The sequence below is a fragment of the Zalophus californianus genome, chromosome 6, assembly GCF_009762305.2.
Source record: "Zalophus californianus isolate mZalCal1 chromosome 6, mZalCal1.pri.v2, whole genome shotgun sequence".
Lineage (NCBI taxonomy): Eukaryota > Metazoa > Chordata > Mammalia > Carnivora > Otariidae > Zalophus > Zalophus californianus.
Genome location: NC_045600.1, coordinates 105391980 through 105412877, shown reverse-complemented (window position 1 = coordinate 105412877; position 20898 = coordinate 105391980). Strand labels below are relative to the sequence as shown.

Genomic DNA, 20898 nt, shown 5'->3' with positions numbered 1-20898 from the left:
AAGTCCCCATCCTTTCTTTCTGCCCAAAGTGGGCACCGGATGCATGCATGAGCCCTGTGCCTCAGCCAGGACATGTCACAGCAACCTTGCAAATTTTGTGCCCTGTGGATGTATTATCTATTCAAGAACAGTAATGAAATGTTTAAAAAACTTAAGTCACAAAGCAACAAGTCATGACACCACAATGAAATGGTCACATAGTGAAACTAAAACATATGTACACAAATCCGTAGCACTGGGGAAAATTTTAAATTAGAGATAAAACACTGTCTCTCTTCAGATTCCTACAGCTTTTTTTTTTTTTTAAGATTTATTTATTTATTTTTAAGATTTTATTTATTTGACAGAGAGAGAGACAGCGAGTGAAGGAACACAAGCAGGGGGAGTGGGAGAGGGAGAAGCGGGCTTCCCTCGGAGCAGGGAGCCCGATGCGGGGCTCGATCCCAGGACCCTGGGATCATGACCCGCTTAACAAATGAGCCACCCAGGCGCCCTCCTACAGCTCTTTTAACTGAGATTCCCTTGTTTTTCTTTTGTTCTGACTCAGATCAGCAGAGTGCACTAGTGGCTTGACTGTAGTACTGCATATTGTAATAGTCTCCCTATGTACCATAGACCAGCGACCAAGCACCTCTGTCAACACACATAACACTAAACCTATGAGGCAGATACTGTTATCATCATGCTTGCTTCACAGATGAAGTAACTGCGGCACAGAGAAGTTAAGGAAGTTGCTTGAGGTCCCACAGCTGGTAAGGGGAAAAGTTGGGATGGGAACTCAGGCAATCTGACTTGGGAGCCTGAGTCATAACTACTGTACCACACCATCTTTCAGCTTTAGTGTGTGCATGTCATCCCTGCGATTAGGCACATATGTTTGTTTTCCAAAGCAGTATTCTCATTCCATTATTTCACCTGAATCTCTTGATGACACTTGAGGGAAAGGAAGGCCCAGCTTAGTGATGGGAAAACTTAGGCTCAGAGAGAGATTGCCCAGGGTCACAGCATGACAGGGACAGAGTTCATCTCGAGAGGAAATAGGAAGTTAAAGAAATGCCATGTCTGCAATGTAGTGTTCTTACCAGGCCCCACAGTGTCAACCTTTTTAATTAGCATGTAAAAAGAAAAGCTCCCCCTAAGCCTGTCCCCACTAGTTTAGGTTTATTCATCTCCTCCCCTCCCCCACCTGCCTTCCTCCTTCCTTTGTCTCTTCAGGTCCTTATCTCCCTCATCTAGTTAGGCATCTATTCATCCTTTCCAGAAACCCTCTTGAGCCCAGGAGGTGCAGGGTAAATGAAGGGATACAGATGTGAATGTTCCAAGGTCTCCCCCTGGTGGGCCAATATGGAGTCAGCTCCTCTCATCAGCTGGCTGTCTATCCACCGCCCCCCCACCCCGTCACTCCCCTTCTCCTACCCATCGGCAACGCGAGCCCCCTTTTTGCCCGCCTCCGTCATCCTGTGGCAGATACAGGAGAAGAACTAAGATTCATGCGCTATTACCAAATGGGAAGCAGCAGTGGAGACCCCAAGCAGCACAGTTACAGAGGAAAGCCTGCATCCCTCGCCTGATGTCTGTCTGCTCTTGAAAAGCAGGCTGCAGACCAGTGGACTCAGCCCACTCAGAGATGCTGAAATATCTGGGCCAGCAGGAAGCCCCATACTCAGCCTTCCAGACAGATGCCAAGAAACGGTAGCTGGTGATCCAGGGCAGAGAAGCAGGCAGGTCTGCAAACTTGGTGCTGTGTAGCATATAGCACTTGGGATGAGTGTGTTTGTGTGTGTGTGCATACACATGCACATGTAGATGAATGGGCACATGCACGTTTACGCGTGCATGTTGTTCACGCGTGTGTGAGTGTGCATGTGTATGTATGGGGTGCTCCAGCATGTCCACCCTGGCCGTCTTGGTGTGACCAAACAGCCCTGCTCTGGCCTGGCGTTGTCTTTCATCCCCACAGGGAGCAGTGTCTCTCAGACAAGCCCAGTGGGACCAGTGGGAGCAGTTCTGATTACCGATTGTGCTACTGGTTTCTGTCACACTCTCACCTCCACTCTCCTGAGTCCAGGGTTTAACATCTAAAAGGTCAGAGCCTGGAGGGAAATCTGGAGGTTATCTCACTAGGGCCCTCCCCTGACAGATGGGGAAATCAAGCCCTGGGGAGGGTACTCAGGACTAGGGAGGTCACAGGTCTGGGAAGAGAACACACATCTCCCCACCCAGTTTCACACTCTTGCTACAGCCCGATTGCCCAGACTTCTGTCCCATGGGGTGCAAAGTAGAAGCCCGTGGTTCCCAGGCTGGGGCTGAGGACACAGCGAGGAGAAGGTAGTCTCGGAGGTGGGAGCTGCTTCAACACGTCTGACAGAGGATTTCAACTGCTCCATTCTGACCTCAGTCGGTCCTTTCTAACTGATGAAGTTCTTTGCAGCTAATCTCTCAATTCAGGCAAAAGACCCCGCGGGCAAAGCATCCCTGGATGGGAACTGAAACCACCCCCTCAAGCAATAGGGACTGCCCTGAGGCGGCAAGACCTTGCCCAAGATTGACCCCAAGACAATGATCCAGCTGACCTTTACTGCCCACCTGCACGTACTCACTGACGTTTGTCTCACCTTCTCCATATATACTTTTCCTTGTATGAACCTACAAGTATTTGCAGCGCTTTGGAGACAGCCTTTGAGATGCTAGTCCCAGTCCTCCTGGTGTTGGTCTCATTGAAACAAATTATTTTCTTGTTTCACTGCCACCCACTCTCTGCCTTTGTATTTTGTCAGTGGTGAGTGGCCAAACCTGATCTGTTTGCGGCCCCCGGAACCAGGCACTCTCACACCCATGGGCCCCACCCAGTTACATGACCATGACTGTACCCTTCCCCATCGCCCTCCCCAACGTGGGCCAGCATTAGAGAGCACCCTAGTCTCCTCATGCTGATCAGAACTCTAGCTGGTGGTCAAATATGTTTTTGATTAATTACAAATAGGAAAAGAATAAATTCTTACTTGATAAGTGCAATGGGCAAAACTCTTTCAATATGTGGGGTTCATGAGAAAAAATATTAAATTGTGTTTTTGATGGAAGTCTTGAAAATGTTAGTGGAATGAATGAATAAAGGATGACAATATGACAGGAGACCTGGGAGACTGAACATGAGTGCTTTTTGGTCCCTTCATCAAGAGAAAGGATCACACAAGGGGGATGATGGCAGCAGAGTAGGGGGACCCTAGGCTCACAGCATCCAATGAACACAACTAAGTAACTATCAAATCATCCTAAATACCCCAGAAATCAATCTGAAGACTCCCAGAACAAACCCCACAACTAAATGGAGAGAAGAGGCCACATTGAAGAAGGTAGGAAGTGCAGACACATGGTGCTGCAGGGGGGAGGGAGCCATGGTTGTAGAGAAGGGAGAGAGAGAGAAGAGCACACAGGGGAACACACAAGGAGAATGTTTTTCTATGGTCATTGGCTTGGACAACAAGAAGGGTTGAAATTTGTGACTTCTTGCCACAACAGGGCTCAAATTCTGAAGTTTTTTTGTTTTTTGTTTTGCTTTTGTTTTTAAAGATTTTATTTATTTATTTGACAGAGAAAGGGAGCAAGCAGAAGCAGGGGCGGCGGGGGGGAGGTGACAGGCATCATGACCTGAGCCAAAGGCAGATGCTTAAGCAACTGAGCCACCCAGGTGCCCCAATCCTGAAGTTTTTTAAAGTATTGGCAGGCTGGACTGGGCTCCAGTGTGGAGGCATCCAGGCTGCTCCTGGAGAGAAGGCAGGTAAACAACCTAGGGGCATACAGTGTGGAAACTCACTCAGACCCTCCCCTGACCGATGGGGAAATCAAGCCTAGGGACACACAGTGGGGAGATTACTTGCTCTTCTAGGAGCATGCCCCTAATAGGCAATGTTGAGAGAGAAAGACCGGGAACAAAGGACCTGGCTGGGGCCATTTCCCTCCCCTGCCCCTCAGCATGAACACAGAGCCACCTGAGGGAAGCTGCATAGACACTGGCTGCCTAACTTGCTTACACCAAGTCCCACCCCTCTTGTGCTCTGGCAGGACTGTCCTTTTCAGTCAGGCTTGCCTCAGTCGCAGCACATTGGGCCTCTTCCCCAGAAGACCAGCACAAACCCCTGCCCACACCACATCTCCCAACAAGAATTCTGCAGGGCCTAAGTTCTGGTGGACGTGGTGACAGGTCTCATTTCACAAGCAGGCCAGAGCACACCTAGTTAAAAGCCACCACATTCAGGCCAGGGACCAAACACTGCCTACTGCAGGCAAGTAGAGCTGGGCAGATGACTGGCCTGAAGGACAGAGCAGCCAAAACACAACAGCAGATCGCATGCAGCACACACCAGAGACACTCCCTGAAGTACTAGGCCCTGGACACTACATGACCTCTTCTTCATAAAGCCATTACTTTCAGGAGCAAGAGACATAACTGGCTTTTCTAACACAGAGAAGAAGGCAGATACTTAGAACAAAACGCCAAGGTGGAGGAATTTATCCCAAGTGAAAGAACAAGATAAGGCCAAGACCAGAGATCTAAGCAAAACAGATATAAGTAACATGCCTGATGAAGAATTTAGAGCAAAATCATAAGGATACTCACTGGGCTTGAGAAAACAACAGAAGGCATCAATGAAATCCTTACTACAGAGATAAAAGAGGTAAAAAAGAATCAGTAAGAGATGAATAATGCAATAAATGAAGTTGGAAATAGGCTTGATGCAATGAAGAGCAGCAGGAAGAAGCAGAGGAATGAATTAGTGACAAAGAGAACAAAATAATGGAAAATAATGAAGCTGAACAAAAGAGAGAATTATGGGACATGAAGATTGACTCCATCAAATGTAGTAACATTCGTATTATAGGAGTTCCAGAAGAAGAAGACAGAGAAAAGGAGGCAGAAAATTTATTTGAAGAAACAGCTGAAAAATTCCCTAATCTGGGGAAGGAAACAGATACCCAGATCCAGGAGGCAAAGAACTCCCATCAAAATCAACAAAAGCAGTCTGCGGGGTCCCCACGTTCGGCGTCATGGCACGCCTGCTCCGTGTGCTCTGGGGTTTGCCCTTTCAAGGGGCGCCCCTGCGGGCAGTGGGGGGCCCAGTGGGCAGAGGCGGCGCTGGGGCCGGTCCCAAGGATGCAGGGTCTCTCCCAAAGCATGGGCCATCTCTCACCAAGAGTGAATGGCAAAAGAAGCTGACTCCAGAGCAGTTCTATGTTACGAGAGAAAAAGGAACTGAAGCGCCTTTCAGTGGGGTCTATCTGAATAACAAGGAATCAGGAATGTATCACTGTGTGTGCTGTGACAGCCCACTCTTCAGTTCCGAAAAAAAGTACTGCTGGGCACCAGGTGGCCTGAGTTTTCGGAGGCACATGGGGCGTCTGGCTCTGATGAAAGGGACATGGGCATCCGGAGACATGTGGACATCTCATTAGGATTAACTAGCACCGAGGTTGTCTGCAAGCAGTGTGAAGCCCATCTTGGCTACGTGTTTCCTGATGGACTCGGGCCTAGTGGTCACAGGTTTTGCATCAACAGTGTGGCCCTGAAGTTCAAACCAAGGAAACACTGACTGTCTCTTAGAATCCCTTTCTATCACCACTGCTTCATTTACACCCTCAATTTTCAGTTTATGTGAATGACTTGTTTTATTTACTACCAAACTAAGCAAAGTTTGCTGCTGGCACCAAGCAAGTCCCAACTTCTGTAACTGATTTACCTGGAATCAACCCAACCCCAACTCCAGCTTGGATGGTGGAATTTCACAGAATGACAGAGGGGCAGCCATTTCCATCCAATTGACTTCTGTAGGCTTTGCCTGGGACCAGAGGGCATGGCTCTTTGGGGACATTAAGAAACTAATGGACTACAAACCAAAAATTCCTACAAAACTACCCTGAACTTTCCATGGTGTTAAGTCCTTTGTGGACATACATAGGTGAGGGATCAAGAGAAAAGAGGAAGGAAATATGGGATCAGAGTAATCAACAATCCCAGCATTGAAAGAAGTACCAAGGACTGGGATTATGGAAGATCAGCATTTGGGAGGCACACATAGTGATCAATGGGATGCATGATTCTTTTTCAAAATTTTAGAATGTCTTGAACATTCTGGTTTCGTCCCTTCTACCGGCAAATAAGTTCCAATGGGAGTTAGCTTTCAGTAATAATGAGTAAAGGTGGCTACAAAGTTAAGTTTTAACATGTTCATATAAAATATTGAGTAAAAAAAAAATCAACAAAAGCAGACCCACACCAAGACATATTATCATTAAACTGGCAAAATATAGTGATAAGGAAAAAAATCTTAAAAGCAGCAAGACAAAAGAAGACAGTTACTTAAAAGGGAAAACCCATAAGGTAGATTTTTCAGCAGAAACTCTTCAAGCCAGAAGAGAATGGCATAAGTGGGAAAAATCCACAGCCAAGAATACTCTATCCGGCAAGGTTAACAATCAAAATAGGAGAAATAAAGAGTTTCACAGATAAAAAATTAAAGGAGTTCATGACCATGAAAACAGCCCTGCAAGAAATACTAAACGGGACTCTGTGAGTGGAAAAGAAAGAGCAAAAGTGAAAGTAGGAAGGTAGGAAACACAAAAGCAGTAAAAATGAGTATTTCTATAAAAAAATCAGTCAAGGAACTCACTTTAAAAAGGAGGTAAAATATGACAACGTATACCTAAAACGTGGGGAGGACAGGAGTAAAGAATGGGTTCAAGCTTAAACGACCATCAACTTAATACAGACTGCTATACACATTAGATGTTATATACAAACCTAATGGTAACCACAAATCAAAAACTACAAATAAATATGCAAAGAATAAAGAGAAAGAAATCCAAATGTATCACTAAAGAAAACCAGCAAACCATGAAAGAAAGATATAAAAGGATCAGAGAAAATCTCCAGAAACAATCACAAAACAAGTAATAAAATGGCAATAAATACATATCTATCAATAATTACCTTTTTAAAATCAGTAGTTACTTGAATGTAAATGGACTAAATGCTTTAATCAAAAGAAACAGAGTGTCAGAATGGATAAAAAAAAAAAAAAGCAAGACCCATCTATATGCAGCCTACAAGAGACTCATTTTAGACCTAAAGACACCTGCAGGTTCAAAGTGAAGGGATGGAGAAACATCTACCATGCAAATAGATGTTCAAAGAAAGCTGGAGTAGCAATACTTGTATTGGACAAAATAGACTTTCAAACAAAGACTGTAAAAAGAGACAAAGAAGGACACTACATAATAATAAAGGGGATGGGGTGCTTGGGTGGCTCAGTCAGTTAAGCGTCTGCATTCAGCTCAGGTCATGATCTCAGGGTCTTGGGATCGAGTCCCACATCTGGCTCCCTGCTCAGTGGAGGGCCTGCTTCTCCCTCTCCCTCTGCTGCTCCCCCTGCTTGTGTGTTCACTCACACTCTCTGACAAATAAATAAATAAAATCTTTTAAAAAAATAATAAAGGGGACAATCCAACAAGAAGATCTAACAATTATAAATATTTATGTACCCAACATGGGAGCACCCAAATACATAAAACAATAGCAAACATAAAGGAACTAATCAATAATAATACAATAATAGTAGGGAACTTTAACACCCCACTTAATGGGCAGATCATCTAAATAGAAAACCAACAAGGAAACAATGGCTTTGAATGACACACTAGACCAGATGGATTTAACAGATATATTCAGAACATTCCATCCTAAAAGAGCAGAATACACATTCTTTTCAATGCACATAGAACAGTCTCCAGAATAGATCATATATTAGGCCACAAAACAGGCCTCAATAAATTCAAGAAAACCGAAGTCAAACCATGCACCTTTTCTGACCACAATGCTGTGACAGAAGTCACCCACAAGAAAAAAATCTGGAAAGACCACAAATACATAGAGGTTAAGTAACATGCTACTAAACAATGAATGGGTCAATCAGGAAATAAAAGAAGAAATTAAAAAAAATACATGGAAACAAATGAAAATGAAAACACAAAACCTTGGGATGCAGCAAAAGTGATTTTTTTTTTCTGAGAGAGAGAGAGAGCACGTGAGCAAGTGGAGGGGGGGGTGGGGAGGCAGAGGAAGATGGAGAGAATCCCCGCAGGCTCTGCATTCAGTGCAGAGCCCAACATGGGGCTTGATCTCACAAGCTTGAGATCATGGCCTGAGCCAAAATCAAGAGTCAGATTCTTAACTGACTGAGCCACCCAGCCACCCCACAAAAGTGGTTCTAAGAAGGAAGTATATAGTAACACAGGCCTACCTCAAGAAGCAAGAGAAATCTCACATAAACAACCTAACCTTACACCTAAAAGAGCTAGGAAAAGAACAATAAACAAAGCCTAAAGCCAGAAGGAAGGAAGGAAATAATAAGATTAGAGCAGAAATAAATGAGTTAGAAACTAAAAAAGCACTAGAACAGGGGAGCCTGATTGGCTCAGTTGGTAGAGCAGGCAACTCTTGATCTTGAGGTCATGAGTTTGAGACCCATATTGGGCACAGAGATTATATACATACATAAAAAGAAAAAACAATAGAAAAGATCAATTAAACAAGGAGCTTGTTCTTTGAAAAAATTAATAATTGATAAACATTAAGCCAGACCTATCAAAAAGAAAAAGGACCCAAATAAGTAAAATCACAAATGGGAGAGGAGAAATAACAACCAATACCACAGAGATACAATTATAAGAGATTATTATGAAAAACTATATGCCAACAAATTGGACAACACAGAAGAAATGGATAAATTCCTAAAAACATATAAATTACCAAAACTGAAATAGAAAATTTGAACAGACCGATAACCAGCAAAGAAATTGAATCAGTAATCAAAAAACTTCCAACAAACAAAAGTCCAGGACCATGGGACACCTGGCTGGCTCAGTCCGCAGAGCATGTAGTTTTTTTTTTTTTTTTTTAAGGTTTTATTTATTTGAGAGAGAGAGAGTGAGAGAGAGAGAAATCATGAGCAGGGGGAGGGGTGGGTGGGGAGGAGCAGATTCCCTGCTCAGCAGGGAGCTTGATGTGGGACCTGATCCCAGAACCCTGGGATCATGCCCTGAGCCAAAGGCAGACACTTAACCGACCCAGGCACCCAGGCACCCCAGCAGGCAGCTCTTGATCTTGGGGTTGTAAGTTTGAGCCCTACATTGGGTGTAGAGATTACTTAAAAATAAAAATCTTTAATAAATAAATAATAAAATAAAATTAGGAAGAGCAAATTTGGGGCATCTGACTGGCTCAGTTGGAAGAGTGTGCCTCTTGATCTTGGGGTCAAGAGATTACATTAAAAAAAAAAAAAAGTCCAGGACTAGATGGCTTCACAGGCAAATTCTACCAAACATTTAAAGAAGAATCAGGGACACCTGAGTGGCTCAGTCATTAAGCAACTGCCTTCGGCTCAGGTCACAATCCCAGGGTTGGGGGATCGAGTCCTTCATCAGACTCCCTGCTCAGCGGGGACCCTGCTTCTCCCTCTGCCTGCAGCTCCCCCTACTTGTGTTCTCCCTCTCTCTCTGGCAAATAAATAAAATATTTTTAAAAAATAAAGAATACCTATTCTCAAACTACTCCAAAATATAGAAAAGGAAGGAAAACTTCCAAATTCATTCTATGAGGCCAGCATGACCCTGATACCAAAATCAGATAAAGGTATCTCTGATGAACATAGATGCGAAAATTCTCAACAAAATACGAGCAAACTGAATCCAACAATACATTAAAAAAATCATTCACCATGATCAAGTGCAATTTATTCTTGGATTGCAAGGGTGGTTCAATATTCACAAATCAATCAACATAATACATCACATCAATAAGAGGAAGGATAAAACTGATGATCATTTCATGGCACATGGGTGGCTCAGCTGGTTAAGTGTCCGACTCTTGATTTTAGCTTAGGTCATGATCTCGGGGTTGTGAGATTGAGTCCTGTATCGGACTCTGCACTCAGGGAGGCATCTGCTTCTCTCCCTCTGCCCCTCCCCCCACTCATGCACACACGCTCTCTTTCTCTAAAATAAATAAATATATCTTTAAAAAAAAAGAACTATATGATCATTTCAATAGACGCAGAAAAATGTCTGACAAAGTGCAACATCCATTCATGGTAAAAACCCTCAACAAAGTAGGTTTAGAGTGAACATGCGTCAACATAATAAAGGCTATATATGAAAAACCCACAGTTAACATCATTCTAAATGGGGAAAAACAGAGCTTTTCCTCTATGGAACAAGACAGGAATGTCCACTCTCACCACTTTTAGTCAACATAGTACTGGAAGTCCTAGCCACAGCAATCAGGCAACAAAAAGGAATAATAGGTATCTAAATCAGCAGGAAGAAGTAAAATTTTCACTATTTGCAGATGACATGATACTCTATATAGAAAACCCAAAGGAGTCCACAAAAACCCTGCTAGAACTGATAAACAAATTCAGTAAAGTCGCAGAATACAAAATCAATGTACAGAAATCAGCTGCACTTCTCTCTTTTTAAGATTTACTTATTTATTTCAGAGAGAGACAGAGTACACAGTGGGGAGGGGAAAGGAAGAGTGAGAGAGAAACTCGAGCAGACTCCACACTGAATGCAGAACCCAACGCTGGGCTTGATCTCATGACCCTGAGATCAGACCTGAGCTGAAACTAAGAGTCAGATGCCCAACCGACTGCAGCACCCAGGAACCCTTCTCTTGCATTTCTATACACTAACAACAAAGCAGCAGAAAGAGAAATTAAGGAATCAATCCCATTTACAATTGCACCAAAAACAGTAAGTTAGTTAGTCCTCCTTCCCCCCAACATGGAGCAGTCAGTTAACATCACTGACTGAACTTACCACAGCTTAGAGATGCTCAAGAACGAGCTGAACCAGGAAGTGGAGTTCTTGTTTGCGTCCATTGCCCAGGTCAAGGGGTACAGACCAAGTATGTGGAAGCCAGAGACCATCTGAATGTGCTGAAGAACAAGGGGAAAGAATTACTCATCCTACTGCCAAGGCCTGAGAGCTTGTTCTCTCTCTCTCTCTCTCTAATAAATAAATAAATCTTTAAAAAAATTAAAAAACCCTAGGAATAAACCTAACCAAAGAGGTGAAAAACCTGTACTCTGAAAACTGTAAAACACTGATGAAAGAAATTGAAGACGAGCCAAAGAAATGGAAAGACATTCCATGCTCATGGATTGGAAGAAGAAATATTAAAATGTCTACACTACCCAAAGCAATCTGTACATTTAATGCAATCCCTTTCAAAATACCAACAGCATTTTTCACAAAACTAGAACAAACTAAATTTGTTTGGAACCACAAAAGACCCTCAATAGCCAAAGCAAACTTGAAAAGAAAAAAAAAAAAAAAGCAAAGCCGGAGGCATCACAATTCCAGACTTCAAGTTATATTACAAAGCTGTAGTGATCAAAACAGTATGGTACTGGCACAAAAATAGAAAGATCTATAGAACAGAATAGAACCCAGAAATGAACCCACAGTTATATGGTCAATTAAGCTGAGACAAAGTACGAAAGAATATCCAAAGGGAAAAAGTCTCTTCAACAAATGGTGCTGGGAAAACTGGACAGCCACATGCAGAAGAATGAAACTGGACTACTCTCTTTCACCATACACAAAATAGACTCAACATGGATTAAAGACCTAAATGTGAGACTTGAAACCATAAAAGTTCTTGAAGAAAGCACATGCAGTAATTTCTCTGACATCAGCTGCAGCAACTTTTTTCTAGCTATGTCTCCTGAGGCAAGGGAAACAAAAGCAAAAATAATCTATCAGGACTACATCAAAATAAAAAGCTTCTGCACAGCAAAGGAAACACTCAACAAAACTGAAAGGCAACCTACTGAATGGGAGACGATATTTGCAAATGACATATCTGATAAAGGGTTAGTATCCAAAATATATAAAGGACCCAAAGAACTCAATACCCAGGGTGCCTGGGTGGCTCAGTCAGTTAAGTGTCTGCCTTCGGCTCAGGTCATGATCCCAGGGTCTTGGGATCGAGCCCTGAGTGGGGCTTCCTGCTCAGCAGTTGAGTCTGCTTCTCCCTCTGCCCCTACCCCTGCTAATGTGCTCTCACCCTCTCTCTCAAATAAATAAAATCTTAAAAAAAAACAAACTCAACACCCAAAAAACAAATAATCCAATTTAAAAATGGGCAGAAGAAACGAACATACATTTCTCCAAAGAAGATATCCAGATGGCCAACAGACACATGAAAAAATGCTCAACATCAGTCGTCATCAGGGAAATGCAAATCAAAACTACAATGAGAGATCACCTCACACCTGTCAGAATGGCTAAAATCAACAACACAAAAAACAACAGGTGCTGGAGAGGATGTAGAGAAAGGGGAACCCTCTTACACTGTTGGTGGGAATGCAAACTGGTGCAGCCACTGTGGAAAACAGTATGGAGTTTACTCAAAAAGTTAAAAAAAGAACTACCCTATGATCCAGAAATCGCAATACTAGGTATTTACCCAAAGAACACAAAAATACTAATTCAAAGGGATACACACACCCCCATGTTTATGGCAGCATTATTTACAATAGCCAAATTACGGAAATAGCCCAAGTGTCCATGGAGTGATGAATGGACAAAGATGTGGTGTGTAGAGACACACACACACACACACACACACACACACACACACACACATTACTCAGCCATAAAAAAGAATGAAATCTTGCCATTTGCAATGACATGGAAGGAGCTAGAAAGTATTATGTAAGTGAAATAAGTCAGAAAAAGACAAATACCATATGATTTCACTCATATGTGGAATTTAAGAAATAAATGAGCAAAGAAAAATGAAAAGAGAGTGAGAGAAAGGCAAGCCAAGAAACAAACTCTTAAATATACACAATTGATGGTTCCCAGGGGAGGTGCGGGAGGGTGGGGGACTGGGTTAAGTAGGTGATGGGGACTAAGGAGTACACTTGTGATGAGCACGGGGGATATATGGAAGTGTTGAATCACTATTTGTACAGCTGAAACTAATATTACACTGTATGTTAACTGGCATTTTTTTTAAAGATTCTTTATTTTAGAGTGAGAGAGGGAGTAAACGAGCAGGGGGAGGGGCAGAGAGAGAGGGACAGAATCTCAGGCAGACTCCTCCACTGAGCATGGAGCCTGACGACGTGGCGCTCGATCCCAGGACCCTGAGAGCATGACCTGAGCCAAAACCAAGAGTCAGATGTTCAACCAACTGAGCCAACCAGGTGCCCCAACTAAATGGAATTTAAATGCCCCGAATCAATATTTCCTAATACATGGCTGAATATATCTATTAAAAGAGAGAGAGAGAAAGGATCAGAAAGTCCCCTGCGTCCCTGCAGCAGGTAAAATACCCTTGAGAAAATGAAGAGGCTACTCTATTGACAGGGAAGGGGCTCCCCTAGACAATAATCCCAATGTCCTGGAAAGGGGAGTGTCATTTGAATTCCTTTGTGTTCTGGAGACCCTCCTGGGCTGCACTTAGAAAGGCTGGATGGGAAAGGGATCCTGTAGGGGGCCTTGGAAAGAAGAGGCAGCCAGCGCTCCCTGGGCTAGGATCCCAGGGAGGGCTGGGGGCAACGGTCCTGGGCTGTGAGGGGACTTGCCCCCCAACAGCGCCGATTTAGACACTGAGGAAACAGAAGTGAGTGCCTGGGCTGGCTTTGTCAGCTCTGTGTTAGGCTGAGCACAAGGGAGGGATCCCTGCACCCTCTGAAGACCCAAAGTGAGGCATCATCACTAACCGGAGGGCCCCGTCCTTGGCATCCTTGAGGTGCTGTTTGCACAGTGACATGGTGTGCCAGAGCAGCATCCACAGTCCTGGCTGACGATGGGACTTCTTCCATGTGGAGCAGATGCTGGGGGCGGCGCGTGTGTGTGTGTGTGTGTGTGTGTGTGTGTACTTTCTTGTCTTATCTGCCTCTGCCTTTCTGGAGAAGGTCCTATCTGTCCTGAAGACACAGGGAGGAGCTCTGCAGGGAGCCTCTGTGTTACTGTCCAGTTTTGGAAGATTAGAGCAACGCTTTATTTTGCATATCACTTTTATTATTATTTTTTAAAGATTTTATTTATTTATTTGAGAGAGAGAGAATGAGATAGAGCACGAGAGGGAAGAGGGTCAGAGGGAGAAGCAGACTCCCCGCCGAGCAGGGAGCCCGATGCGGGACTCGATCCAGGGACTCCAGGATCATGACCTGAGCCGAAGGCAGTCGCTCAACCAACTGAGCCACCCAGGCGCCCCCTTATTATTTTTTTAAAGATTTTATTTATTTGACAGAGAGAGAGAGAGAGCACGCACAAGTAGGCAGAGTGGCAGACAGAGGGAGAGGGAGAAGCAGACTCCCCGCTGAGCAGGGAGCCAGATGTGGGGCTCGATCCCAGGACTCTGGGATTATGACCTGAGCCGAAGGCAGATGCTTAACTGACTGAGCCACTCAGGCGCCCCTGCATATCACTTTTAAACACTTTCCTTTTGTATCCATCCTCTCATCTGCTTCTCACCACACCCTGTGAGACAGGCAGGGAGAAACGTCTGTTTTCTCACAGAGAGGACTGGCTCCTCTTGAGACCACCTAATGGGAGATTGTCTTCCTCCTGCTGCTTCCTTCCACATTTCCTGGAAGTACTATTCCATGGTCCAGGCCAGGGCATACAAGAAAAGAGGAGACTGAGGCTATCAGAAGTTTCTAGTCCGGCAGGAAAGGCAAAATAAGAATAACATCCAGTGGAACATGAGAAACTAGGTGTAGTAAAGTATCACTGTGACAGACCATTTTCTTTTCCAAATGAATTTTTATTTTTTTATTATTTTAATATTTTACTTGAGATAGGGAGAGAGAGAGAAGGGGAAAGGGCAGAGGGAGAAGGAGAGAGAATCTCAAGCAGACTCCACGCTGAGCACAGAGCCCAACACAGGGCTCGATCTCATGACCCCGAGATCATGGCCTGAGCCAAAATCAAGAGTCAGATGCTTGGGGTGCCTGGGTGACTCAGTCGTTAAGCGTCTGCCTTCGGCTCAGGTCATGATCTCAGGGTCCTAGGATCGAGCCCCGCATCAGGCTCCCTGCTCCGCGGGAAGCCTGCTTCTCCCTCTCCCACTACCCCTGCTTGTGCTCCTGCTCTCGCTGTCTGTCAAATAAATAAAATCTTAAAAAAAAACTTAGATATATAACTTAGATATAGGTATATAACTTGTATGTGTGTGTATATGTATACACATATATAATATATATACACATACACATAACTTAAAATTGACTCATGAAGAAATAGAAAACCTGAATGTCACATAACAAAAGAATCACTAGCAAAACATCAGAACTTGATGGCTTTGCTAGCAAACATTCAAGTAACATCTAGATCATTCCAGCCTGATACAAAATCTCTTAGAGGTTTAAAAAAAAAAAAAAGAGGGCGGGGGGAGAAAATACTTTCCAGCTCATGTGAGGAGTTTCTATATCCTAGATAATAAAACAAGACAAGGAGAGAATAATAAAGTAATATTTTTACCGGCCAATCCCACTAGAAAAATTAAATATAAAAGTCTAATAACAACGTCAACAAACCGAGTCCAAGAATGTTTAAAAATACAATGTGATCAAGTTGGGTTTTTCAGTGGCTTGAGTGTGTGGGTGCCCCCCTAAAACTCCTTTGTTGAAACCCTAATCCCAGTGTGATGATATGAGGAGGTGGGGCTTCTGGGAGGTAATTTGGTCATGGGGGTGGGGCACTCATAAATGGGATTAACGCCCCTATAAGAGGCCAGGGAACTAGCTCTTTCTCTAACCATGTGAAGAAGATACAAAAAGCCAGCTGTCTGCAACCTGGGGGAGGGGCAGGGAGAGCAGCAGTCATTTGGCACCCTCATCTCAGACTTTCAGCCTCTAGAACTGTGAGAAAGAAATTTCTGTTCGTTGAGCCACCCAGTTTATGGTATTTTGTCTAAAACAGATTTATTCTAGAAATGTGAGACTCGCTCAACATTTGGAAATCTCTCAATGCCATCCACCACATTAACAATTTAAAAGAAAAATCAATAAATTAAAAAAAAATGGTGGGACCTGGGTGGCTCAGTGGGTTAAGCAGTTAAGCATCTGCCTTGGGCTCTGGTCAGATCCCAGGGTCCCAGATCAAGCCCTGAGTCCGGCTCCCGGCTCAGCGGGGAGTCTGCTCCTCCCACTGCTCCTCCCCCTGCTCGTGCTCACTTGCTCTCAAATAAATAAATAAAAAAGAAAAATCATATGATCATATCTTAATAGATTGAGTAAAAGTTCTTAGTCAACTGAAAATATAAGTAAACATCCTTTACCCCATAAAAGGTATATAATACCTACAAGACACATCAAACTCAATGGAGAATCATTTGAAAGCATTCTTTTAAAATCAGGCATCAGAAAAAATGGTCCACTTAACTCGTTTCTACTTATTATATAATAAACATTGTATATGCTGACTGCTCAGTAAGAAAAAAAAATAAATCTATATAGTAAAAAGATTCCAGATAATGATTTTGTAAATAGAAAATTCAAAATAATCTACACAAAACTTATTCGAGTTAATGAGTCAAGTAAGACTGCCAGATATAAGATCCTATACAAGAGTCAACTACATTTTTTTTTAAGTAGTCTCTACCCCCAATGTGGGGCTTCAATTCAGGACCGAGATCACATGCTCTACCGACTGTGCCAGCCAGGCACCCCAAGAGTCAACTACATTTATCTACAAGAGCAATCAATGTACAGTTAGGAAATGTAACTTTAAAAATTAACAAAGGGGGTGCCTGGGTGGCTCAGTCGTTAAGCGTCTGCCTTCAGCTCAGGTCATGATCCTAGGGTCCTGAGATCGCGCCCCACATCGGGCTCCCTGCTCCGAGGGAAGCCTGCTTCTCCCTCTCCCACTCCCCTTGTGTTCCCTCACTGTCTCTGTCAAATAAATAAATATTAAAAAAAATTAAAAAATAAAATAAATAAAAATTAACAAAGGGTGTAAGATCTTTAGTAGACATCCTTTTTTTAAAAGATTTTATTTATTTATTTGACAAAGAGCGAGCACAAGCAGGGAGAGAGGCAGGCAGAGGGAGAGGAAGAAGCAGACGCCCCACTGAGCAGGGAGCCCGACGTGGGGCTCCATCCCCGGACCCTGAGATCATGACCTGAGCCAAAGGCAGATGCTCAACCGACTGAGGCACCCAGGCGCCCCTCTTTAGTAGACATTTTCAGCATTTTACTGAAATAATAAAGAAGACTTAAAACATGTGGAGAGACAAATTCTGTCCATTAACAAGTTGAAGATTCAATTCTCCCTAATTAATTTACAGGTTTAATACAGATCCAACAGGGATTTTCAAGGAAATTGACAAGGCAATTTTAAGCATTTTTAAAGACCAAACGATAGCCAAATTACCCCTGAAAAGAAAACCAACTAGAAGAACTAAGCCTATATGATTGCGAGTTTTATCGTATTATAAATCCACAGCAATTAGGATGTATTAGGTATTGCAAGGAACAGAATAGAGCACCCACAACGTTTATGGCACTGACTGTGGTGATGGTTTCAAGGATGTGTATACTTACCTCCAAACTCATCAAGTTGTATACATTAAATAGTACGGATTTTCGTATTCAATCATACTTCAATAGACTGGTTTGAGAAAAAAATAGAGAGGGGCGCATGAGTGGCTCAGTCGTTAAGCATCTGCCTTCAGCTCAGGTCATGATCCCAGTGTCCTGGGATTCAGCCCCGCTTCGGGCTCCCTGCTCGGCGGGAAGCCCGCTTCTCCCTCTCTCACTCCCCCTGCTTGTGTTCCCTCTCTTGCTGTGTCCCTGTCAAATAAATAAATAAAATCTTAAAAAAAAAAAAAAAGTGAGGCAAAGATACAAATATAGGGATCCGAAGGGGTACGTGCACCCCAATGTTTATAGCAGCAATGTCCACAATAGCCAAACTGTGGAAAGAGCCAAGATGTCCATCGACAGATGAATGGATAAAGAAGATGTGGTATATATACACAATGGAATATTATGCAGCCATCAAAAGGAATGAGATCTTGCCATTTGCAACGACGTGGATGGAACTGGAGGGTGTTATGCTGAGCGAAATAAGTCAATCAGAGAAAGACATGTATCATATGACCTCACTGATATGAGGAATTCTTAATCTCAGGAAACAAACAGGGTTGCTGGAGTGGGGGCAGTGGGAGAGATGGGGTGGCTGGGTGATAGACATTGGGGAGGGTTATGTGCTATGGTGAGCGCTGTGAATTGTGCAAGACTGTTGAATCACAGATCTGTACCTCTGAAACAAATAATGCAATATATGTTAAGAAAAAAAAAGAAGGTAATAGGGGAAGAATGAAGGGGAGTAAATCAGAGGAGGAGACGAACCATGAGAGACAATGGACTCTGAAAAACAAACTGAGGGTTCTAGAGGGGAGGGGGTAGCGGGATGGGTTAGCCTGGTGATGGGTATTAAAGAGGGCACGTTCTGCGTGGAGCACTGGGTGTTATGCACAAACAATGAATCATGGAACACTACATCAAAAACTAATGATGTAATGTATGGCGATTAACAATAAAAAATTTAAAGGAAAAAAGTGAGGGACAATTGTCGGTGTCGGGGGGGGGTGGATAAAAATTGATCCACACTTCACACTATGCACAAAAATTCAGTTCAAAAAAAAAAATTCAGTTCCAGAAGAATCAAGAACTTAAATATGAAAGACATAACTTCAAAAGAATTTCCTTAATAACCTGAGGTAGTGATTTAATAAACAAAACACACACAAAAGCACAAATCAGAATGAAGAAAAAAATTGATCTGACATTAAAATTAAGACCAGTTCACCAAGACACACTGTAAAAAGAATGGAAAGGGAAGCTATAAACAGAAAGAAGTTACCTGCATCATATAACCAACAAAGAATTACTATTTAAATTCTCTATAGGGGCGCCTGGGCGGTTCAGTCGGTGAAGTGTCAGACTCTTGGTTTCGCCTCAGGTCGTGATCTCAGGGTTGTGGGACCAAGCCCTGCGTCAGGCTCTGCACTCAGTGTGGAATCAGCTTGAGGATTCTCTCTCCCTCTCCCTCTGCTTCTCACGCTCATGCGCGTGCTCCCTCTCTAAAATAAATAAATCTTAAAAAAAAATAAGTCTCTAGAGTCTAGAGGTTGTGCTAAAAAACCTCCCAAAATAACTAAGACAAAGATTCACAATATAAGAAAAAAAAAAATGGGCAAAAGACACGTACAGGCATTTCAATGAAGGTAAACCATGATGGCCAAAAAAAATCTTTAAAAAGATATTCAACCTCAGAAGTAATTAGAGAAATATACATTAAAACTACTGTCAGATACCATTTCATGACTACCAGATGGGCAAAAAGTAAAGTCAGTGAACCAACGGCCAGTAAGGACGAGAAGCTATGGGAATACACAAATGCCACTGATGGAAATGGGTACATTCACTCCTGGGACAAATTACATTTACCTGCCCTGACCCAGTGGTTCCATTCCACGCTTTAAAGAAAGTCTTGCACACACATTGTGTGTAACATTGTTCTAATAACCAAAATATAGGGAAAGAAACCAAATCTCTATGAAGAGAGAAAGGATCTTAAACTGGTCTGTTCAGGGAATGTAATTAATACAAGACCCGTGCTGCCCGATACTGTCATTAGTTTCACGTGCTGGTTGAGCATCTGAAGAGCAGCAAGGCCCAGCTGAAATATATCAAGTGCAAGATACACACTGGATTTAGAAGATTTAGCACCAAAAAAGATAAGGCGAGCACTTTTAATTTTCTATATTGGTTTCACGTTGAAACAAAATCTTGGACTAGATTAAATCAACCTCATACGCTTTCCTTCTTAATTATTCAACGAGCTTTATAAAAAAAACTTCAAAACCCCCTGCGTCTACTTGACTAGAGAGCAAGAGAGGCTTCCTTATTTAACTGGCTTGTAAAATTTTATTTTTTTATTTTTATTTTTTTTAAAGATTTTATTTATTTATTTGAGAGAGAGGAAATGAGAGATAGAAAGCACGAGAAGGAAGAGAATCAGAGGGAGAGGCACACTCCCTGCTGAACAGGGAGCCCGATGTGGGACTCGATTCCGGGACTTCAGGATCAGGACCTGAGCGGAAAGCAGTCGCTTAACCAGCTGAGCCACCCAGGCACCCCTGGCTTGTAAAATTCTAAACCCAGAATGAAATCCTGCCAGTTGTAAACCTGTGGATACAACTAAACAAACAGTATTAATGCTAAGCAAAATAAATCAAGTACTCTATGACTTCTCTCGTACGTGGAAGTTAAAAAAAAAAAAAATGAACATAGGTGAAAGAAAAGAAAAATAAGACAAAAGAAAGCTTCACTCTAACAAATGAGCCATAAGTAAAAATAAACGGCCAGTACACGTAACCAAGCGATCGAACTCCTGAGCTTCAAACCAACAAGCCCAAAAGACGCGAATAAAAACCCCCACATAATTCAAAAAGCAGATGACAAAAATAACGAATTTTCGCAATCAATAGCACGTTTTCATTAACAATCAAGAACGGCACGTACCACAGAAATCCCAAACGCCGAAGAAAAAAAAAAAACCTTACCGCAATAACAATTTTCTTTTTTTGCGAGACACAAGTAAGCCCTGTTAAAACAAGGCCTCAAAAAATTGGTTTAAGACTCAGAATTGTTTCTCTCCACGGAAATCTTTAGTAAAAGGCGAAAGATTTATGCGATCTGAAGAGAAACCAGAGCATGTGGCAGCAGACTGTTAACTCACGTCTCGGTTAAAATAACCTCCTAGTACACTGTTGGTGTCTAATTAATCGCAAGACTCAGTGCCTGAATAAAAAAT

General features: G+C 42.8%; 1 long non-coding RNA gene, 1 other non-coding gene and 1 pseudogene across 2 annotated transcripts in view; 1 reads left to right on the top strand and 2 right to left on the bottom strand.

Moving 5' to 3' along the window:
• The window catches only part of LOC113908575, a 29611-nt gene extending 8825 nt beyond the window's left edge, over positions 1–20786 (bottom strand). Inside the window, exons 1-2 of the long non-coding RNA XR_003515531.2 lie at positions 20648–20786; positions 10873–10991 (exon numbers count right to left, since the gene is read on the bottom strand). This is a non-coding gene — a long non-coding RNA (uncharacterized LOC113908575). The remainder of the gene's footprint in view (positions 1–10872; positions 10992–20647) is intronic.
• On the top strand, positions 5047–5588 carry LOC113908573 (annotated as a pseudogene).
• On the bottom strand, positions 20685–20800 carry LOC113910587. Its single transcript, XR_003516100.1, has one exon. It is a non-coding gene; the product is annotated as a U5 spliceosomal RNA (small nuclear RNA).
• Positions 20801–20898: the final 98 nt, after the last annotated feature.